The following is a 25,488-nucleotide window of genomic DNA, read 5'->3' as shown; positions in this document are numbered from 1 at the left end:
CAGTGGTCCCTGAGCTTTTGGGAATGTAGTGTAATATCAATGTCACATGTAGGTTCGATCATCCTGTGGCTCCTTATTCTCTGCACTATTACCAGTTATGATTTTCTGCCCACCGCACAAGTAAACTTCTCTGATGTGGTCTGAGCTCTGCACTGAGGTTTGGTTAGAGTGATACAAATACAGAAAACAGTTTGATACTATGCACATTTAGAAAAATAATAGTAGAATGTTTATCTTAACGATGTATGAGCTCCCATCCATGGGTTCTTGGCCAGAGTTACAAAAAAACAGACATGCATTTCTTCCTGGAGAACAGTTCTTCAATCCAGCTGGAAATTGGCTGATCACCTCCTTAACTTTAGTGTGAACGGTGCACCCATGGATATTTTTTGCTGTACTTGTTGTTTATAATAGTTCCCAGATTTTACAACTAAGTAAGACTGTTGACAACTTTTCTCTACTAGTAACCCTCTTAGCATTTTACAGTCCAATGAAAACTAGACGACACAGAGCAAGCTCCTTGGTACCCATTTGATGTCTCCAAGCCCTGTGACCAAAGTGTGTTATGCCTTCAACAATGCAGTCTTCACTCAGAGTTCTGGTAGGCCACCAAGAGTAATAACAGTAGGTTATATTGTTTTGGAGGATGTCTGGTTAACCCTGACCAACAGCATTAGGTGAAGTGTTCCACATATGGCACTGGGCTTTAGCCTGTTTTTAATCTGGGAAAGATTTTTGTACTCCTTCAATTATGATGGGCAGTTTTTCAAGGTGAAGTAGACTGCATCAGCAGCTGTTTTCTTTCAGAACTTGAATCGCATTGATCTCCACTCTTCTGAGTGTTAAAGCTTCCATGGAGAAATCACCTCCTATTTTTTTATAATTTATTCAAGTTATACCCCAATTGTTATCCACTTGCTTGTATCTTCCTGTTCCCATCCTTCTTCTCTCTTCAACCCTCCTCCCTTCCCCTAGACTTCTGACAGAGGGGACTTCCTCCCCCACCATATGCCCACAGACCATCAGGTTTCATCCTTCATCCAGATAGCCTGCTTCCCCTGCCTCTGTGTGCCACCAGCCCACCCCACCAAGTGGAAGTGATCAAATTGGGGAGGCAAGAGTTCTTATGGCCGGACCTTAAGTGAGACTTAAACTTTCTGCTTTCAACACTCCTTCTTTGTTCTGTATACCTTGTGTTTTAACTTTAATATGGCATAGAAAGATTCTTTTCTGGTCCTATTTCCTGCTCTGTATACCTCTTGTATTTGAATATGCATCTGTTTCCTTAAATTTGGCAAGTTTTCTTCTATGACTTTATTGAAGATATGTTCTATGCTTTGACATGGAATTCTTCTCCTTTTATGACTACACTTTGTGTATTTGGTCTTTTATTGCTATCTCTGAGTTCCTTCATATTAGCTTCTTAAGTGTTTTTAATACATAAATTTTTGAGGTAATGATCCAATTCCACTACCTTGTATTCAAGTCGTGATATATTCATTTACAAAGTCCATTCTGTTGATGAGGTTTTCCTCAGTTATTTTTTTAAGACATTGAGTTTTTAATTTCTAGCTTTATTTTAGAGTTTTCTTCCATGTTTCTATCTCTGTTTAATTAATTTTCATTTCTTTATTTGTCCTCATTGTTGCATTGTGTAACTTGGTTGTGTCTTTGTAGACTTTAATCAGGAGTTAATTGCAGTCCTCAAATTTATTCAAGTGTTTATCAGTGTCTTCTTTCAATTTCTCAAACTCTGAACACATTTAAAAATCTTTGCTTCAGTGTAATATATTGAATTTTATCAAGATTGTACTTGTAAATTGTGTTGTTGTTTGCATCTTTTGATATTAGGTTCTTCTCTGTTTTGTTTTGTTTTTAATCATACAAGTTCCCAAGTCATATGGCAAGGTGGGAAGGTTGAATAAATGACTAAATGATGGATTTAGAGAAAGTAGAATATCTTATAGAACCTATGTGGTCAAATCGATTTACTCTCTAATAATCCATAGATACAAAGCTGCTCATAGTATCCCCTACCTGCACCCCAACAGATACACTTCATGGATCTTTCTCCTTCTAATATATGCTAGCGGCATTCAATTCATCCCTACTCAGGACACAACTATCATTATCCAACCAGCTACTCAATGTGGTGAAGCTTTTAGTGGTCCAGTTCTTCAATATCTCTCTCCTCTTCCAGAACTTAGAATTGAAAGCAAATGATCTAACCAAGTATTTGCAAAGGTGTAATGGCACTAGAAGACAAACACTTGAATATTGATGAAGGGTATACTTGCTATATCTACTTTGCCATTTCCATCGACAATGAGCCTGTGTATGCCAGATGGTCCAGTAATTCTACTTGTGATTATAACTATATAAGGATGTTTAGCGCAACATTAATTGTAATTACTATAAACTAAAAATAATCCAATGTCAATCAGCAGAGAAGAACATCCATAAACTATGCAATGTCAGCAGGAACTTGAAAAATTACACCATGAATGTGCCCAACCATAATATTCATGCAATAAACTTGACATAAAACAACAGATATTATAGTTTAGATTATGAAACATCTCTCACAGACTTATATGTTTGAACACTTGCTCTCTAGCTAGTTGAGCTGCTTTGTGAGAGGGTGGAACATTTAGAACAGTGATTCTCCACCTGCGTATCATTGACCTCTTTGGAGGTTGCACATCTTATATCCTGCATACCTTATGTTCATAACAATAACAAAATTACAGTTACGAAGTAGTAACAAAATAATTTTGTGTTTCTGCGTTACCACAACATGAGAAACTGTATTTAAGGATGATAGCATTAGGAAAGTTGAGAACCATTGCTTTGGAATATAAAGTCAGCCTCAAAGATACAGAATCCAGAGGAGTGGACTTTATTGCATAGAACTTAGCCCCAATTTAAGATCCACCCAAGGTCTCTCTCTGCTTCTCCATATGACAAATGAGCAAACCTCCGCACCTTCTCACTACCACAGACTTAGCCACTTCAGCTACTTTGTTTTCCCTTTCATGACAGAGCATTCACTCTCAAACCATGACGCAGACTAAATCCTTCTTCCTTAAATTGTTTCTTGACTTTTCCCCACAAAATACAAGTATAACCAACAATAAAGAATTAAGCATATATAATATTCAAAGACACTGTAAATGATAGAATAGGGAATTGAGATAGTACTGCTTGCCTTTAGAGAAGAGGAAAAAATGTTGATGAGAGGTAATATGAGGTCTACAATGCTAGGAATATTCTATTTCTTGATCTGTGTACTAGGTATCCTGGAGTTAGCTTATGTGGTTTCCTTTTATACGTGTTTGTATGAATGTTTATCTTTTAACAATTCAGAACTACCTTTTGATTTTTTTTTTTTTGAAGACTTGGGTTTCTGAAAAGGCTTTCTTGTTTGCCTATACTGTCACACACATTATGAAAACCTTGCATTATAGTCATTTTTATTATTGTTGAAGTTTTTCTAAGTTTAAATCACATAATTAAAATGTGTTTTATTACAAAGCAGTTGAACTCTAGAGTCAAGTGGGGTTTTTTTTGTTTTTGTTTTTTTGTTTTTGTTTTTTTTTTTTTTTTGTCATTAAAATAACCTAGTTTCAAATCACTGGATCTGTCCCACATTAAAAAAAAAAAAAAAAAAGGTCATTGTAAATAAAGAATGACATTTCTATGAGTCAGATAAAGGTTTTGTCAATCTTGTTAATCTTTTCAAAGAACCAATACTTGCTTTCATTGATTTCTTGATATGGTTCTTTTCATTTCTAGTTCATTAATTTCAGCTATGAGTTTTATTGTCTCTTCCTGTCTACACTTTATGGTGTAGTTCTTGATTTTTCAAATCCTTTGGGCTCTGTATAAACTTACTAATATGATATGCCTCCACCTTTTTGATTGTAGGTACTTAGTGCTGTAAAATTTCCTCTTAAAACTTCCTTTCTTGTTTCCAACAGATTCTAGTATATTGTGTTTTCATGTTAATTTGATTCTATCAAATCTTTAAATTTCCTTCTTAATTTTTCTTTTGATCCCAGGTCATTCTGTAGTATGTTGATTATCTTCCATGAGTTTCTAATGTTGATATCTAACTTTATTAATCTGTGGTCAGATAATATACAGGATGATTTTTTTTCAGTATTTCTATGTAAATTGAGACTGGCTATGTCCTAATATGTGGCCAATCATGGAGATAATTCCAGAGGCTGCTGAGAAATATTGTGGAAATATTGTGATAGCAAAAGTCAATGATAACATAAAGGAAATAGTATTTCCCAGGTACAACAGTGCAAATGCACAATGAACTCAGAGAAATCTTGACAGCATATACAAAGACTTCACAAGCTGCAACTAGATAATTTATCAGTATACAGTGTGGAAAGTAGATAGATAATCTCACAATGGTCTGGGGAGCTATTGGTATTTGATAGCTCCTGGGTGAAGGAATATCTGTTTTCTGTAATGATATGACCCTTAATGATATGACCTTCCATCAGGGTAGACACCAACCACAAGACTAGTTAAGCAACACAAACCTGGCCTGATGGAAAAAGGAGAGGAAAATGAAATAATATCACAGTTAGATGGAAAGGGAAGGCAGGACCGCATTGGTGGTAAGAACAGTTAGGGGTGATCATGCCCAAGATACACTGGATGAAAACATCAAAGAATTAATAAGTATATTAGGAAAAATGTGGAGAAAGGGAAACACTCCTCCATTGCTGGTGGGAGTGTAAACTTCTATGACCACATTGGAAATAAATCTTCTGGTGCTTTCTCAGAAAATTGGGAACAGTGCTATTGCAAGACACAGCTATACCACTCCTGGGCATATACCCAAAAGTTGCTCAATCATGTTCATAGCAGCTTTATTCATAATAGCCAGAATCTTGAAACAACCTAGATATCACTGAACAGAAGAACAGATAAAGAAACTATAGTACATTTACACAATGGAATACTACTCAGGTTTTAAAAACAAAGAAATCTTGAAATTTGCAGGAAAATGGATGGAACTAGAAAAAAAATCACCCTGAGTGAGGTAGCCCAGACTCAGAAAGACATACATAGTATATACTCACTTATAAGTAGATATTAGCCCAACATAGATGTCCCTAAGAGACCCCACCTAGTGGGGGATAGGGACAGATGCTGGAATTTGCTGCAGTCCTCTGAGAGGAGTGCTGAGAGTGGTATGGAAGAATGGGAGAATGGAAGGACCAGAGGGCAGGAGCCCCTCAGTGAGACTTTCAAGGCCGGTGGATCTGGGCCCAGGGTCCCTGAACTAACTGATGCACCAACCAAGGACAATGCTTGCAATAAAGCTAGACTTCCTTTTCAAATATAGCCAATGGACAGCTCATTCTCCACAATTGTTGGGGGAGCAGGGACTGCCTCTGACATGAACTCTGGTGCCCCTGCTTTGATCACTTCCCCTTGGAAGAGAGGCTGAACAGGCAGACAGAGGAAGGGAAAGCAGGCTATCAGGAAAGACCTGATAGGCTGTAGTCTTATGGTAGGGGAGAAGGTCCCCTTCTCTCAGAGGTCTAGGGGAGGGGAATAGGGTGAAAGAGACAGGAGGATTCAAATAAGGGATAACAATCTGCATGTAATTTGACCATGTCCCCTGAATGGGGAGACCTGGTGGCACTTAGAGGAAGGATATCTGGCTACCAAGAAGAGACTTGACACCCTATGAGCATATACAGGGGCAAGAGATCCCCCTCAGTCACAGTCATAGGGAAGGGGAGTAAGGGGAAAATGGGAGGGAGGGAGGAATGGGAGGATACAAGGGATAGAATAACCATTGAGATATAATACGAATAAATTAATAAAATATATTAAAAATAAATAAAATTTAAAAAGAAGAAAAGAGGGAAATGGGAAGAAGAAGGAGAGATACCTACTTGTGAAATGGAGACTTGACACTTTTGCAAGGTACTACCTTTAGGTGTTTTATTTCTTTTCTTGGAACTTTTTCTACTAATATTTAAGCAATTACAAGGGTTCATCTTTATACTCTAATCTCTGAAACTGAGAAAACAATAACTAAAGAATATGTTCACAAGCAAATCTAAATAAAAGGAACTGAAGGCTTCCTAATTAAATGTCTTTACAGTGTAATTTTAACTACTTTAAAAGGTCATTGCTGCTTGTGCTAATGTAAAGAGTGCTTTAAAATTACATGCTGTTTTGACAATCAAAAGAAGTTTTGATACTTTGAAATGTGGCTCACAATAGAAATACTTCAGGAAGAATTATTTCTAGCATAGGGAAGAGGAGAAAATATCATACTAAAGCATATAAAATAGATACTAGCATCTATATTCCATACCTTTCCTCATATCTGATGTGATTTAATTACTACATTTTTATACAGCAAACATGAATCACTAATGATACATGGAATTTTCAGATTGTAGCAGAGAAAACATTATATAGGATAGAAAATGCAAAACATTTTACTTCTGAGAATATAAATCATAAATTAATTAATGTACTCCAATTAAGAAAATGGCAATGGTCTTCTGACACAAAATATATTAAATAAAACAGTATAACATAGACACCCATATTTCTTGGAGGATATGGCATACTAAGTTTAAAAAGACTGTACATCTTTCTATGTACACATTTGAATACTATAAACACCATGTGGCTTGATTTTACCTCTGAATGAACAGGCTACCCTTGAATGTGTCATATTTAGACTCTTTCAGCTGTAGTTTTAAGCCAGAACATTTGCACACAGCAGAGAAATCAAAGAATCTTTACCACTGAGGAAGTACCACTTTGTGGGTTTCATCATCTCACTGCACTGCTTTAATAACAGCTGTAGGCAGCCTCCTTGAGGTAAATCACTGCCTGAAAAAAACACTGTCTCCTGCAGATGAGAAATTTTACTACCATATTTTTCTCAATGCCCAGAAAAGAAAACAAAATGGTGATTATTAATAAGCCATATTTTGTTCATAGTAAAAAGCCAGTTGACCTAAACATTAGCATGAATTTGGAGAGATCAGACATTTTATGTTCATGGATAGTGTGAAAGATACCTTTGTCATCTGGTGACAAACTAGACATTGAACTGATTTTTGTACTCTGAAAAGATAGGTAGCTTTTGAAATGGTGACTCCGTAAATGTGACCAAAACAATATTTAAAACAGTCAGATGACCAGAACCATGGGCATGACAGTCAGATGACCACCGAAATGATCTTCAGAACAGTCAGGTGATCAGAATGATGAATAGAACAGTCAAGAAAAGTACAAAAAGAAGTAGAAGGTTGGATAATTTTCTAATGTTGCCCACATTTTGTTCAATACTTAGGAACATAAGAGAGAAAGTATCTTATATGTTTCTTAAAATAACCACAAAGACTATCAGGACTGACCGTCATGAATAAAATTGCAACTGTTCAAATAATCTCAGATAAGAAGGCTAAATCCTGCTGTTGACAACAGGATGACCATAGTTTACAATAATTGCATGTTTTATAATAAACCAGAATAAATGAATTTGTAAGAATACAGAAGCCCTAATTACTCAGATTTGGCCACTGCGTGCATTATATATGTTGTAATAACACAATATTTCATAAGTATACACTAACATGATATGTCACTCAAAACTAAAATCCAAAAATAGTTCATGGTGATCTGAGGAGCCAAATAGTTTTCTATTGTGGAAAAAAAATGTAAGGAGTGGCTCCACCTGGCAAATTGAATCTACATTTAAGCATCACTAAAGAGAGATGTGCTTTACAAAGGCAGATTACATAATAAAGTCATAGAACTTCACTACAGATAGATTATAACCCCCCAAACTCCAGCCTAGAGCCTCTATTCAAAGCTGTGAAGCACAGCTCTCAGGCTCCAAGTCAGAAGGATATGAGACATAGGGGAATATAAGGATGGATAAGCACTCAGGGTGCAGCTGTCTGCCAGAAGGAGTAATTACTAGCATCCCACAGCTTATAGGGACAATGGTGATGGGCAATCAATGAACATTTCAAAATGTCTGATGGAAAGAATTTGAATGTACCCAACATAGACAACAAAATGAGTCGAAAGTGACAGATAAGACAACTACTATGAACCAATCACTACACATTATATGCATGTATCAAAATGTCACTCTGTACTCTGGGGGTATGTATAAATACTGTCAATGAAATATGTGTGTGTGGATATAGTGGTTTTATTTTTAAAGGCAGCTGTACATTTGGATTCCAAAATCCCATCTTCATTTCTAAGAAAGGAAACAGAGAGAGCTGGCCAGCTCCCATAGATTTTCTTCACTTCCACAGGACTAAAAAAGAAAACGTGTCTTCAAAATTATTTTACCAAACAAAACTATGTAAGCAGGAAGTAGAAGACAAGGTAGAAACAGAAAAGTATGACTTACACCAAAATCTTTCCAAAGTGGCCTCAAACAGGTAGTTGCCTAAAAGTCCGTGGATGGAGTGGTTTTTCACTATAAGAGAAGGTGGATGAAAGACTGTCAGAAATAAATACATGGCAACTTTCTGACTGAGTGTTGGTAATGTTAGTCCAGTGTCTATTTTTATCTAAGCTTCAAAAGCTATTTCATTGTAATATGTGAAGAGCAGAAGGTCTTGAGCTCTGTGATTGGTTATTGTTTTGAAAAGGGAAGAAAATTACCTTTCATTTTTCTCTCTGTTGGCACTAAATCTCCAGTAGAGGTTTGAGGATATTTGAAATCACACTGCATCCAGGAGCTTTTGAGGGCTCTACTTCTGACTGTGGCTTGCAATACTGTCACCATCTAGTGCACAGCCTACAAACAGAAGCCCACAAACAGCTTTGAAAGGCCTCCTTTGAAGCTACCATTTATTTTGAGCTCTTTAACAAAAATCAGAATTTATCTTTATGCATTTAACCAGAGGTACTTTGATGTCCGTACCAAAAGAAACCTCTTCCTGTCTCCAGTACAAGCAATTATTTCTAGTACAATATTACCTATGAATATTTCATGATGTACTTTAACATATAAAATTCACAATTATTGAAACAGTAGTGAGAGGGGGCTACAATATAATATTACTGTGTTAAAGGGTCAGATATAACCTGGAAGGAGACAAAAGTGGTTACTATGATGAGCATCATAAACTACATTCCAACAGGGGACACCAAACACACCCATTTAGTGTAATTAGGCAAAATGCTGTAATAAAAGCCCAAGATATTAACTTAAAGAGCAAAAATATAATCTTTATTTACATTTTTATGAGGTATGCCTTGATCCAACACAATTCAAACACCAGGTCAATACAGAAAATAAAATGTTATTGTAATCAAGCTGCTACTGATCTATCAGAGATGAAGAACAAATTCAGGAGCTGATCTGCCGCCCTAGGTAGAGAGCACATCTAAGCCACAAGCATCTGTGTCAAGTTACAGTTACATTTTCCCACCAATCCGGGTTCAGGCATAGAGGACTTACCCAGGGATATTTTCATATATGGTATATTTATCCTGTTTTGATTAAGTGGTTTTGTCAACTGTGGTGGGGTGACTTGCCTAGAGAATTCATGTCTCAACTTGCCAACCAGGGTGTCTGTTACCCACCCACATGTCTCTCTCTCTGCCAAGCAGGGTGTTCATTATCCAGGGAAGTCTTGGAAACTTAAACTTTATTTAACCCCTATTCAAAATGGAAGTATTACTCAAAATGGCTTCAGTTAGTGCCTTCTTACAACATAAACCTCTAGTGGAGCTCACAGCAGAAATGAAGGAGACTCTGAAAACTGCCAGCTAAAACATGATCCTCTGGATGTTTTAGATGGTCTCTCCTCTAGGCTCTCAGGAAGCTGACATGTGTGTGAAGATCACAGAAAGAATGGTCATATACGGGATACTTAGTAAATGCCCCGCTGTGAAGATCACAATCTCACAGTGACACCTCACTACAAAATGTAGCAGGGCTATGGCCAGAAGGCAGAAATGGGGAAGCGTTCTAATAGAAAGCCAGACAACTATGTGACACTTGGACGCCTGAGTCATCTGGTGGAAACATGGAGAGCAGATGACAGAATGTCACATGGAAGCTCTCTGCATTAAAGGACAATGGCCTGGGAACTGAAGGGGACTTAAGTGTTGAACATCTTAAAAGGGTAAAGAAGGTGCTTAGAGAGAGAAGGAAGCCTTTGAAAACAAAGTTAACAGGAGTCCATGGATAAGATTGTAAGTCTAGTTAACGATTCTGTTGGGGAATTAAGACAGTGACTTTTTGTGCCTCTCAGAGGTATAGCTTTTTAAAATATTAATGAGGTGGTTTTACACAGATGGAATACTGTAAGATTTGGAATTCTTCCCTGCTGATTAGCCCTGGAAATTAGTAGGAAAGACAATGATTTCTTTTAGGTTTTCTTGCAAGTGATTTCTTAACAACATTGGAGTACATGTTCTATAAAGAAGAAAAATGGGTATTTTGAAAGGCATGTAATATTACAAAACAACAAACCAAGATATTTAGTAGATTTAAAGTAAATGTAAGAAAACCACATAGCCATATTGAATATGATAGTCTTAATTCAACATTTTAATAAGACTCAATTTCACGACTTTGTAGCCTATGGGAAAAATTACAGATTTCCATGTTGCTCTTTGAAAACTTGTGCTTTAAAAAATTGCTGTCTATTTCTTATTAGTCATCTTGCTCTTCTACTTCTTCTTTAATCATTGCTCAAAAGAAGACAAAAATGTATCTTGTAAGTTATTTCATGCTAAGAGTTTTAACAGTGGTTGTTTTCTGTATTTTTGGCTAGGTGTTCAACATTCTGAGGCCAGGAACTGTTTCTGAAAAATTCTACAAGACTTACACATGGTAAGTCCACAATCCATCTGAAACTACTCTTCTTTAACATTTAGTGGACTCAATGAAATACATGATGTAAAAAAAAAAATGCAGCCATTTTGTGTGTTGGACATGATGGTCTTAGTTCACCAATTTAAGGAAAGTTAATTTTACTAATTTTAGCCTATGGCCAAAATCACAAGTGACATACATGTTTCTTTAAATGTTCACTATACCCATATATAGTACCTAATAACTAGCTAATACTCTTTAGGAAAGAGGGATAAATACAACCTACTGATATTTCATCTAGCTCAATTGCTATAGCTATAAAATACACTAACATTCATTCTTTAATGTAGATGTTGATTTTTGTATATAATATTACAACATTTTCAAAACAGATAAGAAATGATCTGCCAATGAGAGCTTAGTGTTTTCAGTTCTGAATCATAGGCTATGTTAGCTACAAATGTGGAAATTTAACAACGGGTTAAAATTTTGAATCAGAGTGGCAGATGTTTATAGACTTATATGTTGATTAAGTTTAGTGTCTACAGATATGAAATTATTAGCTCTCGGCAGTAGTTTCACCTGTATAGCTTATTTTGGTTCTTGTGAAAGCCAGGAAGCTATTTATTACTAATGAGGGAATAAGAATAAAGTGAGCAAACAGATTAGCAAGTAGATTAGAAAATTTTGAATGTCTAGTTTCTGTTAAATAATAACACACATAGGCTATGTGATGTTTTGGGTTTCCGTTTCTCAGTGACGATCTCTGCTTGGAAGGCAGCACTGTCACCTAACACATCCTCTCCCCAGTGTACAGATATCATCCGTCATAATCCTTCTGTTCAAGTCTTATGTCAAGTAGCCTTCCTTTACTTTCACAACTCAACAGTATGCTCCTAGTCTTAAAGAAGAACTTCTTTGAGAAAAAAAAAATGAGTTCCAGGTTCTTTTGATCTTTCAGCCAAGCATTTAAATATTACCACCAAGTGGTAAACAAAATAAACTCAGGAGATTGAATTATTATTTCTGAATATGTTTTCTGCAGTTGATAAAGTTTTAAAGTAGTTAAAACTCTAACATTTTTTAGCTTAAAGAAATGGTATCACTATATCACTGTTTGTCTCATTTTCTGGGTTCCTGTTTCTTATGTCTTTAAGAAAAAGAAAATATCTGCATACAGCAAAGGTAGAAAAAATGGTCTTCCATATTTCAAGGTACTATGGATGTCAAGAAAGACTACATTATGCTCCAGAGATCATTGAAAAGAAAACATAAACATACTCAAAGAAAAGTTGTTTAGAATCCAGGGCACTCATTCCCATAGAACTAACCATTCAAGTTATGTTCTTATTTTCTTTCTGAGTGGTTTCTGAGTAACCTAAGGCTTTTAAAAGTCATTTCAGATATACTTTGCTTTGACATTTATACTCTGAAGGGTGAATTTCATAAATGTAGGCCAAGACTGACATCTCCTCCACATATATCCTTATCAGTCAGCTCAGATGTCGGCCTGGACATCTATGAAGTGGCGATAGTGACAATACTTACCTCTGTGACTGTGGGGAAAATTTAATGAGCCATGTGTGAAAAATGCTCCAGAACACTTGCTGTCCAGTAAGAGGTTTGCCGTTCTACTGTAGGGGTCATCTTATCATTTTCACTACAACCTGGAGCACCAGGAAACCAGCTGCCACTTAGAGGCACATTTGGAGGTGAAAATAAACAACACATCTTAATTCATTCTCTGAAGATGAAATGGACAGCTACTCATAGAGTACCAACTACCTGAGCCAGAAAGAACATGACTAGTTATTCAGTTCAATTATTTTCCTCATCTACCTGGCTTTCCAAAGTGAATAAAAACAAAATAATAAAATAGTCTTCTCCTCGCCAGGTAAAGAAAGTAGAACAAACCACCAAAGAAGTAATAATTGGGCACTTCTGTGGCTTTATTGGGCACTGTACACAAAGCAACTATCTCAACATTTTATCTTCATAACCTCCTGCAACAGATCAAGAAAGTGGTAGTCAATGCAACACATTGTGTTTGTACCATAGAAGGCCAGAAGAAGGCACTGGGTAGCCCTAGAGATAGAGTTACAATTGGTTGTAATTCTTCATTTGTAAGTTTTGGAAATTCAACTTAGGTCCTTTGAAAGAGCAGTGAAGGCTCTTAATTGCTGAACCATCTCTCTAGTGCCCTTAAGCTTTATTTATGATACTGTATCCTGTATCTGAAGCTCATTGTATATAACCTGCATTTACTCTTTGCAGCACATTTCTGAAGTCTACTATTTATTTATCTCCATGTTAAAATTAGTGACTTGAGGAGTAAAGGAAACACAATATCTCACCCTGTGCCTCACAGTTGTAGCATCAGGATGATAATCCATGTTGAAATCTGGTGGGCCCAATCAAAACTTTATTTTAAGATGACTCTCATTTGCTTTTAGTTAACTAGTCTACAGATACACATTCATCACCTTTTGTTGTAGGACCATTGGCCAATTTGGATCAATTTGTTTTAATGAACTTTTGTTGTCATGTAACTGCCAGTGTCACTTTTCATAATGTGATCAAGTTCATGCTGTTCAGACACTGTTACAATGGCCAGTTTGGAAAACCACAAGCCAAAGAAGGGAAGGCGACAACACTGTAGTTTCTGTAGTCACGGGTTTGGCTCATTTGAACAAGCTTAATCTAATTTGTTATAATAATAGCCCTTTACTGTATGTTACAAGATATGTAATTAAGTATGGACCAATGTCCAATCTTTAACACACATAGTAGTAAGCTTCTGTAATGTTAATGAATCTTTAGAAATTCAATCAATTGAGAAAATCAGAAATGCGAAGGTTGCTCTGTGTGTTTTTAAGGCTTGTTCATAAAGTTATTAGTGCTATTTCAGAAACATAAACCAGACTGGCTAAAGCATCTCCTTACTTGAGCCTGATTATTATTATTTTTAGTAAAGAAATAATTAATATTACACATAGCAAGGACACATTCAAGTCTATACAGACCTTTGATTACAGTGCTAATTTTACAATCCAAGGTAAAGGATAAGTTAATTTAATTAAGAGAAGGTTAATTGAATATGCAGACTATTGTAGTCAGAAGAAGAAATATCACTGGGATGTTCTCTGAACATTTCTGCTTTAGAGAGCTACATTTGTTCATTCAATGGTAAGAACAAGTACTTTTGCACTATTTGCATGTCATTTAAAGTAAAATACTGAAATGAGTAACTTGAAATTTAACTTATAGTAAGAAGCATGTATCTAACAGTTTGTCTATAGGATAGGTTAGCTGCCTTTATTTTGCTGTAACAAAGTTCTAATAATCAATTTTAAGAGAAAAAATGGGTTGCCTGCCATACAGTCTCAGAGGTTATCATATACGGAGGCTTATCCTGTGGCTTTGGACCAAGTATGGCACAGAAAAGCAAGAAAGTAGAAATATCTAGGATTACATGATCCCTTTGAAAAGGATTGCTTGCCCCCCAAATTCCAACAAATCTACAAAGCACAATAGAAAACATTGGGGGAACATTGAGTATCTAGACCACAGCAGAGTCTGACTTATACCATCCAGCTCTAAAAATTCATCATTAAAGACCATATAGGGTAATTCAGTATGTGTATACATTGTGTGTGTGTGTGTGTGTGTGTGTGTGTGTGTGTGTGTGTGTTTGTGTGTGTGCCTGTTGAGTCAATTTATTGCTATTCTTATGTATATGTGTTTCATGCTGACCACTTGGGGTTGGATGATCTATTAGGAGGATGGACTCTGAAAAACCAGCTGGCTCACCCTCTCTCAGCAGTAACTGATTGCCTATAGTTCTTTATCTAGGGATCGGATCTTGGAAAATTTCCCTCATCCTTTCTGACATGTCAAATGGTGTTCTCAGTGTCTATTGTCTCTCTGTGGGGTCTAGAAGACACTACCTCACAGCAGGTACCATGGTCTTCAGTTTCTTATAATCTTCCTGCCCTCTCTTCTGTTATGTCTCCTGAGCTTTAGTTTTAGGCAGTATACTTCACTTGCCTCCTGTTCCATCATTTACTGGGTACTAGACTATGGAAAAAAGCAAGTTTAGTAAGTCAACCTGAATTTGTTTAATGTGTATAATTTAGTACCGGGTTGCTAAATATTTACCATCTAAAACTGGGGACTTGGAGATTCAAATACAAGAGATAATCCAGACGTTAATTTCACAAATTGCACTATAAAATGTGCAATAATCTCACACTTATGAGGCAGAGGCAAGAGGATTGTGAAGTCAAATCTAGCATATATAACAGTTTCAAGAATCACTTTTAATAAGTAGCAAGGCTGTGTGTGTGTGTGTGTGTGTGTGTGTGTGTGTGTGTGTGTGTGATCCTGCATGTATAAGGGTTGTTTAAACTGCCTTTTGTACAATTGACAAGCATGGCTTTTATCCTCATCACATAATATATTATCAAAGAGTCAGGGGTTAGATTTTCTTGCAGTGAATGTGATACTACTACAGATATTTCACAGCATTTATGTGTCTTACTTCACCCACTCTAACATATGTATTTAGTACCAAAAAATACGAATAAACAAGAGGAATTTATGTCTCACAGTTTGGGAAATTTGAAGTCCAACACCAAGGCCATGTCAGGCTTGGTATCAGCTTCCTATGATAGGAAATACAAAGCTGCTTTGTGGCCCTCTTTCAAAGGAATCTCATATCGTTCAGTATTAATCCATGCTACAGGCATAAACACCTTCAATGGCTTGCACTTTCTAATTTCATGACATTGGAGATTAGATTTTAAACTGTGGATTTCAGAAGACTAGGAATCTTATAGAGCCACTGAGTGAAGAACACAGACCTTAAAGAGAAACCAGTTGTGATGATAGAAGGTGAAATGAAAATAATTTAACAGCTAGTAATAATTGGCTCATCAGAACTGAATGGAAAGTCATCCTTTCTGAACAATATCAGACTTAATATCAACACTAATAGGAAAAAGGAAGAAGGAATTTTAAGATAATGGTGATAGTGAAGATGTAGAATTCCAGTGAAGTGATCTTTCACAGGAGGTTTCAGACAGAAGATTGGTATGACAAGACATGTATTTTAAGATAATCATTAAGGCTTTTTGGGTAGACAACTGCAAAGTCAGTTATGGAGACTATAGCCAAAGATTAGAGGATGTAGCCTGCTATTTTATAGTTAAGGGTCCAATAAAGGTTGTCTTGGAGGTAGATAAAGTGGTATTGCAATATGGGAGAGCTGCCTGGAGATAAGATCAAGATATGTGGGAATTGAGAGTGATGGATTAAGAGTAATAATACAGAATCAAATGCTATCTATTGTCAAATCTTTAGTCAGAACTTAAGGGTCATAAAGAGGAAAAAGTGGCATATTTATCTAGCATTGAGACCCAAATAACTAATCATAAGAAAGTGCAAATTTTCTAAAAGCAGTACAGGAGCTTACTCAAGGTGCTTAACCTAGTCTAAATGAGCAAGGGATCATTCTTCAGAAATGAAAATTGTATCTGAATTCAAAGAATTGATCTAAATTTGTCAGATGAGAACTGCCTGGTAAGGAGAAAATCTATACTTAGGCATATACACTTATTTACTTACAACACATTAATGATATTACTGCTATCATTTAAAAAATTTGTGACCAATGGACAGAACATTCTCCACAGTTGAGTGGAGAGTTTTCATATGAACTCTGGTGCCCCATATTTGACCACGTTCCCTGGATGGGGAGGTTCCGTGGCACTCAGAGGAAGGATAGCAAGCTACCAACATGAGACTTGATAGCCTATGATCATATAGAGGAGGAGGAGTTGCCCCTTAATCACAGACATAGGGGAGGGCAATAGGATGAAAATGGGAGGGAGGGAGGAATGGAAGGGTACAAGGGATGGGATAACATTTTAGATGTAATCTGAATAAATTAATTAAATATATTTTTAAACATTTCATGATTATAATTACTTTTCTCCCTTTATTTTCCCCTCTCTCTGATCTCTTTAAACTCATTGTCTCATTTTTCATTATCATCATGTGTGTATACATACACACACACACACACACACACACACACACACACACACACACACATATATACACAACCCTAAGTATAGTCTTCTCAGTCCATATATATTTACTTGTATGAACTGGATAACCTGCTATTTCCGAAAACAGACCTTCTCTCTTGCTCTCAGCTTTCTGCAGTTTCCTGTAATACTTGTATGGTTGAGGCCTTGTGAGCTTTTCCCTATCTACTTTGCCATGACCATTGGTCTATTCCTTGCTCCTCTCACATTTTTGTGGTCATGTTGGTGAGAGAGACATTATGAGTACAACATTTTGCATCACGAGGAGCCACAATCTCACAACAAACTTTCTGATCCCCTGGCTCTTACAATCTTCTAGCGACCTCTTGCAATGTCCCATGAGCACTAGGTGTGGCTCTGTTTTGGAGGTGTATCCACTGAGACTGGGGTGCAGTTTGATTGGTTGTCATTTTCTGTAGTGATCACCATCTGTTGCAAAGGGAAGACTGCACTTAACTGTGGGCATCATGGAAAGTGTTTAGAGATTTTTGTTAGAGACTATTCTGGTTTAGTAGATTGTGCTTGCAGATTTGCTAGCATGACATAGTTAGGTTTCCAGTAATAGGTATGGCTTCCCTCTTGTTGAGCCAGTCTTAAAGCAAATTGGAGAGCTGTTGGCTACTGACAAGGTAGGCATGCCACTGCTGCACCCCTAGGATTAGCCAGACATGCTGGTGGTTGATTTTGTTCACAGGTGTCATAGCTGGGTAGGATTTTTATTTGCCTCTTTCTTTGGCTTCTTGCATGGTGTTTTCTGGTACCATGAAAGTAAGTTGTGGAGCAGGTGTGGGGTGAATTCAAGTTAGTTCCAGCTTAGGGATTTTTGAGTCATGTTTCTGAAGTGCATGATGACTTCAGCAAAAGATATTAACTTCCATATCTTGAGTGTTACCAGGGCCTATAGCAATAGGCACTATGTTTTGACCAGGCTAGGCAACAATGCAAAAAAGAGCTTCTCATGCCTGGTATTGGGCTTTGTGATAGATGGTCTTTGGCTTTTGGAGGGAGCATCATCAAAGCACATGAGAAAAATTCATTAACTACATCAAGTTCTTTAAATGTAAACTTATATATACCTAATTATATATATTACTGGATATTTCTGGGTACATAATTAATTAGTATGAATCCTTGTGGATGTTTCATTCATATCTATTGTTATTTTACCCACTTCTCTGTTTGTTCTACATTTTCCCACTTCATCTTTCCTAAAAAGTCCCTCCTTTCCAATTTCCCCTCTCCAGTTTCTTGTTTCTTTTATTCCCTTTACATTCCTCCTAAATTCATTTATATTAAACTCCATCCCCTGCACTAAAATAACTCCTTTTCCATTTTCTTGATCATATGATTTGTGCCCTGATATTCTCTCTCCATTGCCCCCCAAATCCCTCTCGTGGAAATGGCCATCTTTTCCTTATCGAGATTATATAGTTACTCCAGTATATGCATTTCCATCTAAAAATTTGGACCTAGGAGACTCCAATGAGTGAGAAAATGTAATACTTCTTTTTCTGGGTCCAGGTTCCCTTACTTAATAGGATGTTTTTTAGTTCTCTCTCTCTCTAATTGTAAACATCAAGATTTCATTTTTCTTTAGAGTTATACTATTTCATAATATATGTACCACAGTTTTGTTTTTCATTAATCAGTTGTAGGGCAGGTAGATTGTTTCTATAGTGAATAGAACAGCAATGAACAAAGCTGAGAAAGTATCAGTGGAGGAGGATGTCAAGTACTTTAGGCATATGCCAAGAAGTGGTGTGTCTTGGTCATATTTTTAGCTTTTTTGAAAATGTTCCACATTTATATCCCTAGTGGCTAAGGGTTCACATTTCCCAGCATCCCCTCCAGCATTTGTGGTCAAATGTTCCCTTGATCTTTGCAATTCTTACTGGGGTAAGATGAAAGCTCACAGTTGCTTTGACTTTCATTTCTCTAAGTATGAGGGATGATGAACATTTTTGAGGGTTTTTGTTTTGTTTTGTTTTGTTTTGTTTTTTAGCCATTCCATTATTCTTTTGAGAATTCTCTACTCAGGTTGCACGAATATTTTGCAATTGAGTAGTTGGGTTCTTTTTTGTTGTTTTTAAATCTAGATTTTTTTTTTTTTGGTTTGGTTTGATTTTTTGTTTTTGTTTTATTGTGTTTTGGTTTTTGGTTCGCTGGTTGTTTTGTACTGTTTGAGGGAGGGGGGAATTGTTTTGATTTTATTTTATTTTTTAGTTCTTTGTGTGTTCTGAGTATTAATCCTGTCAGATGTGGAGCTGCTAATGATTCTCCCCTCTTTGGTCTTTCTCTTCATCCAAATGGTTGTTTCTTTACCTATGCAGAAGATTTTTAGCTTTATGAAGTCCTACTTGTTAATATTTGGCCTTAATTCTTGAGTAAATTAAGTCGTATTCAGGAAGATTTTTCTTATTCCTATATATTATACAGTATTGTCTGGATTTTCTTCTAGCAGTTTTGGTGTTTCAGGTTTAAAGTTTCAGTCTTTGGTCAATTTGGAGTTAGCTTTGGGGGAAGGTGAGAGGTATGAGTCTGATTTCATTCTGTGGATGAAATCCACATCATTGCATGTAGATGTGCAGTTTTCTCAGCATCATTAGCTTACGTTTCTTTTCTCCACTGTCTTTTTTGGCATCTTTGTCAAAGTTAACTGTCATATTACATGAACTCATCTTTGTTATTTTTGGTGTAGGTCTATTTTCTGCTTGCAAGTGCTTTATTGCGTATTTTTTAATCCATGCTCATCAGAGATATTGCCTGGCAGTATTCATTTTTGTTGTATCACTATCTGGTTTGGATACTAGGGTAATACTGGCTTTGTAGCAGTTTGGAATGCTCATTCTATTTCTATTGTTTTGGATAGTTTAGGCAGGATTGGCTACAGATCTTCTTTGATGTTTGATAAAATTATGCTGTAAATCAATCTGGCCCAGGATGCTTTTTAGCTGGATGGCTTTTTATTACTTCACAACCTCTTTATTTTTATGTGCCTGATTAGACTGTTGACATTTTGACTTAATTTTGATTTTTGGCTGAATCTGGAAATTCATCCATTTCTAACTTTTCTGATTTAATGAAATATAGGTTTTTAATACACATAACTATTATATTCCATTTTTTTGTTTCTGTTGCTATGTTTCTTTGTCCATTTTTATTTTGTTCATTGTATTATCTATTTTGTGCTTTTGGTTGTTTGTGTTAAGAGTCTTTTGGTTTTCCTTGTCTTCTCAAAAAAACAAGTTGTTAAATTCACCAATTCTTTGTGTTTTTATCTTTGATTCAATTTCATTTATTTCTGCTTAGGTTATTTCTTTAGTTTTTACATATACATTTATATTATTACACATATATACAGTAAATTACCTACAGCAAGAAGAACCATGAAACACTCAGGAATTACAAAAATATTACATTCATAGTGTTTTGGCTATTTGTGTTTGGCAACCTTGAAAGTAGGCTGGGAGCTTCCAGGAGTTAACCTGTCTTATCTTTAATCTTTAATTCTTATTGCCAACTGGGTTTTGATTTCATTTGTTCTTTTGATTGCATCATCACTACAAATTCCCCTCATAGGATTGCTTTCAAAGTCCCCCAGAAGTTTTGTTTTATTGTATGTTCACATTCATTTAATTCCAGGACGTTTTTTTTTCCCATTTTTTATTGATTTCTACTTTGATCCATTCATCATTTAGTAATGAGTTGTTTATACTCCGTGATTGTATGTACTATTATATTTTTGGGGGAGGGTCTTTTGTTTGCTGTCCATTTTAAGTTTTGTTTCATTGTGGTCAGATAGAATACAAGCAGTGATTTCTTGAATTTGTAAAGAATTGTTTTATGTTACAGGATGTGTTCTATTTTATAAAATTTTTTCATGTGCTGCTGAATAGAATGTATATTCTTATTTTTTGAAAGAATATCCTGTAGATAACTGTTAAATACATTTGATGTATGATGTCAGTTAATTCTGATATATCTCTGCTTATGTTTTGTCTAGATAGCTTGTCTATTGAAGAAAGTAGAGTATTAAAGCCACCTATTATTAATAGAGTGATATTAGTCTGTGTCTTTAAAATGAGTAGCATTGTGAAATTGGATGCCTTGCAGTTTGGTACATATATGTCTAGGATAGGAAAGTATGCGTCATTAACTATTCCACGTATGGTGGTAGAGGCATCCCAGAATGTACGTATAGGTGGTTTAAGGTAAGAAAGGTACTGTTGGAGGCCTAATAGTGGCTATAGTGCTGATAAGGGTGGCCAGGCTGCCTGAGGCACTGGTTGTAGGACTTGGGCTAAATCAGTTAAGTTTCAGAAAAATAAAGATAGAATGGTCAGAGTGCTCATCAGGTTAGACAGTGGAGAAAGACAAAGAAAGTCTTCATGTTGAGTTTGGTGGTAGATGGACCACAAATGGACCTGTGGATGGATGGAGGTAGGCAGGTTCTGGCAGAAACCTCTTTGCTATGTCTTCTTAGGGAAATAAAATACCTGACATGTGATCACCAGTAATAAGTTCATTTACAATCCATATCCTAATGCATTCCTTCTTTTAAAACTGTTTATGCATCATATGTTATACATATAATTGGTTCTGAGTACTGAGAAGTTCAAAAAGGTGAGTTGTATTTGGGTCTATGGTGAAGGATTTACAAGCTAAGTTTTAACTTCTAAGTTAAGACTCAAGGATGTATATATTTAGCTTTAATTTTTTATTTATTCTCTCATATGCTACATCCAAACCACAGTTTCGCCTCCCTCCTCTTCTCCCAGTCTTCATCCCTGAAACAGAATTCACCCCTCCATTTCTTTTATGAAAAAGGCTGCCCTCCTAGGGTGTCTTTGGTTCTACTCTAGATGTCTGGGCTATTGGCCTCTGGTTCCTGACCCTCCAGGCAGTGTCAGAGATGGACTTTCAATCATGGCATAGATTTCAAGCTGGGTTAGTCATTAGTTGTCCATCTGCAAAATTTTGGTGCCACCTTTACCCCAGCACATCTTGGAGGTATGACAAAGTGTAGGATAAGATTTTATGGCTCCGTCAGGGTCCCAGTTCCTTGGTTATAGTAGATGGCCAGTTCACACTTCTTATCCCCCATTACTAGGAATCTTAGCTAGGGTCACCCTCATAGAGTCCTGAGAGTTTCCATTGCCCTAGGTTTCTACTTTGCCCCCCCCACACACACACACACATGCAAAAGCCCTGAAATTCCAGTTCTTTCTCTCTCATCTTTTCCCAACATGGTCCCTCTTGTTCCTATTCCCACCCACCCTCAGTCCACCAACAATATCTGTTCTATTTTCCCTTCTGGGATATTCATGCATCTCCTATTGATGCCTCCTTGTTACTTAGCCTCTCAGAGTCTGTGGACTGTAACATGGTTATCCTTTACTTTACAGGTAATATCCACTTATAAGTGACTAAATAACATGTTTATCTGTCTGGGTTATGTCCCTCAAGGTGATATTTTCTAGTTTCATCCATTTGTCTGCATTTTTTAAAAAGCTGGGTAAAACTGCATTATGCAAATGTACCACATTTTCTTTACTCATTCTTCAGTGAAGGTACATCTGGCTTGTTTGCAGTTTCTGGCTATTATGAATAAGACTGTTATGAACATAGTTGAGAAAGTGTCTTTGTGGTAGGATGGAGCATTCTTTGGGGACATGCCCAGGAGAGGTATAACTGGGTCTTAAGGTAGATTGATTCCCAATTTCCTGAGAAATTTCCATATTGCTTTCAAAAATTGGCTGCACAAGTTTGTACTACTACTAGCAGTTCAGAAGTGTTTCCCTTGTTCCACATCCTTGCCAGCATGAGTGTTTTTATCTTAGCCACTGTGGCAGGAGTAAGATGGAATCTCAATGACATGTTGATTTGCATTTCCTTGTTGGTTAAAAATGCTGAACACTTCAAATGCTTCTCAGCCATTTGATATTCATCTCTTGAGAATTCTCTGTTTAGACTTGTACTCCATTTTAAAAATGGGTTATTTGGTTTGTGTGTAGTTTCCTTAGTTCTTTATATATTTTGGAAATTAGCTCTCTGTCAGATGTACAGTTGGTGAAAATCTTTTCCCGTTCTGTAAACTGCTGTTTCATATTATCAACAGTATTCTTTGCTTTATAGATAGTGTACAGTTTCATGAGGTTCCATGTATTAATAGTTGATCTTAGTGCCTGTGCTACTGGTGTTCTCTTCAGAATGTTGTCTCCTGTGCCATGTGTTCCCCACTTTCTCTTCTATCAGTTCCATGTATTTGGTTTCGTGTTGAAATCTTTGATCCACTTTGACTTGAGTTTTATGCAGGGCAATAGATATGGCTGTTAAAAAGCTGTAAGGTGGAGTTAGAGGTGAACGGTGGAGCTGTACAGAGGAATGGAATCACACCATGCAACAGATCCACCGAAGAGGTTTAATAAGGAGATACAAAGACCTTCTCTGGAGACATGGGGAGAGAGAAAAAGGGGGAAGGGGTACCCCAGTGTGTGTGTGTGTGAGAGAGAGAGAGGGGGGGAGGGAGAGGAGAGGAGAGGTAGAGAGAGGTAGAGAAGTAGAGAGGTAGAGAGAGAGTAGAGAAGGGGGGGGGAGAGAAAGAGTGCCTCGTGGAGGGTGTCTTTTATATGGCCCAGGGGAGGGCCACGCCCCCATGGCAGATAAGCAGTGACATCACAGGTAGGCAGACTGAAGCAGAATCCTACCATTCCTACTTTTTCCTATATTTAAAAAATGAGGAATGTTAAATTGGTTTTATATAAGGTAAGGTAAAGTATATAAATGTAGGTAATGGAGAAAAGTGATAGATAAAAGCAATAGTAACAAAATGCTTAAATTATATAGTGATGGGGAAGGAAAAGTTCTGTCCTGAAAGTTTAAGGTAGAGGGCAGAGTATATTAGCCATGTTCTGTAGCAGACAGGGACCAAGAAGTGCTGGAAGAACCTAGAACACACTATTTCAGCCTTTGGTAAATGGATAAGGGGTGAAGTAATCATCTTTACTACTTTCTGTTGACAGTAGAGTGGTGATAAGGGTGTTAAAAGGCTGAAATATTGGCCAGGTTATGGAAGAACAGGCTGATATATTGTTTATCCAGGGTCTGAGAACATCTGCAGCTGGGAAGGGCAATGCAGGTCCAGCTGGCACAATTTCTGAGGTTGGACGGGAGCACTTGTGTGTAGCTTCTTTGAAGATGTTTCAGATGTAGGCAGTCTGGCAAGATACTGGAACATATAAGTGGGCAGAAGACAAAGTTAGTAGGTCAAGGGGACAATTTTCTTTAGGTGTACATTTGAAATGCTTGGGAGAGCAAAGAGAAAAGTCTTGAGACAATGTTAACAATTTGTGAAAATTTTGGGAGAGCAAAGAAAAAGTCTGGATATGGGAGCTTCCTTCCATTTACCAAATCGTTGGCAATAATTAAAGGTTTACTTTTGGAAATGTCTAAATTCAGTTGCTAAGTCATGTAAGCTTTAAGGTGGATGTTCCCAAAGGCGTGTCAGGAAGAATGGATGACTGGACATTTCCCATGGGGAGGTGAGGTCAGTAAGTCCTTAGTGCATCCCCAAAAATGGTTAGTGACCCAAGGGACTGGTGCAGACCAGTTAGTAGCTCGTCAACATTAATTAGCAACCAACAGCCTAGCGCAACAGATGAGCTAGCCAGAGCCTAATTCACCAGATGAGTTAGCCATAGGGATGTAGCTATGAGTGCACTTGAATTTTTCAGTGGCTGTCACAGAACAGCGGAGAAAGCTATATCAGGAAACTCACCCAATGGGGACAAGCCTAGTTGAGGGTCACCAAATAGGACCAGGTGTCACCTGCTCCCAGTCAATCAGAGAGGACCAACAAACTCTCTAACTAGAGGGAAGTATTTACACAACTAAGAAGAGAGAATTTAGCTGGTGTTGGGCGTAAAAAGGTGGCAAACAGGTAGTTAGGGAAAGAGGAGTCCAAAGACTAGACAAAAGGAGAAGGAATCCCACCCTTAGAGATAGGTGAGAAACTTAGGTTTTGGATTACAGCACTTATCTGGACTTAGATGGATTTCCTGTAGCTTACAAGAATCTTTCTCAGTTCACAAAGGGAGATAAATTTAGCACCATCACTGTTTGAAATCTGCAGTGAAATTCACATTATTAAACATGAACACATTGTAGGAAAAGGGTAGTAGACATATATAGCATAGTACAAGCTTGGGAAAAGAACTTTGTGTTAAGAACACAAATGCTCTGAGATGAGGTTACGGGAGGCAGAAGCCCTTTTGGCCTCCCATGGAACAGTAACAGAAGGAAATTTAAAATCTTGGAACAATGGTAAGGTCATATAATAGAATGATTTACCATAATTAGATTAATAAATTAGAGCTCCATTGATCAGTCTCAATACTTTGAACAGTTCATACAATTGCATAGTAACAGGATGAAATAAAGCATTTGTTTAGACATGTTGACCTTCATAACTTACATTTATCAACTTAAAACACCTTCTTGGAAGCTTTAAGCAATAGGTGAAAT

At 36.9% G+C, this 25,488-nt stretch overlaps 1 protein-coding gene across 14 annotated transcripts in view; it reads left to right on the top strand.

Moving 5' to 3' along the window:
• PTPRD (protein tyrosine phosphatase receptor type D) overlaps positions 1 to 25,488 on the top strand; it is a 2,167,047-nt gene that overhangs the window by 1,339,209 nt on the left and 802,350 nt on the right. For all 14 annotated transcript variants that reach the window (XM_084785035.1, XM_084785038.1, XM_084785037.1 and 11 more), the window contains exon 8: positions 10,815 to 10,873. The gene's annotated coding sequence lies outside the window, so the exon portion shown is untranslated. The remainder of the gene's footprint in view (positions 1 to 10,814; positions 10,874 to 25,488) is intronic.

The sequence above is a fragment of the Acomys minous genome (assembly GCF_964271855.1).
Source record: "Acomys minous genome assembly, chromosome: 1".
In the NCBI taxonomy this organism is placed as follows: domain Eukaryota; kingdom Metazoa; phylum Chordata; class Mammalia; order Rodentia; family Muridae; genus Acomys; species Acomys minous.
The sequence above is the reverse complement of the archived record's forward strand: the minus strand, read 5'-3'. Positions and strand labels throughout refer to the sequence as shown.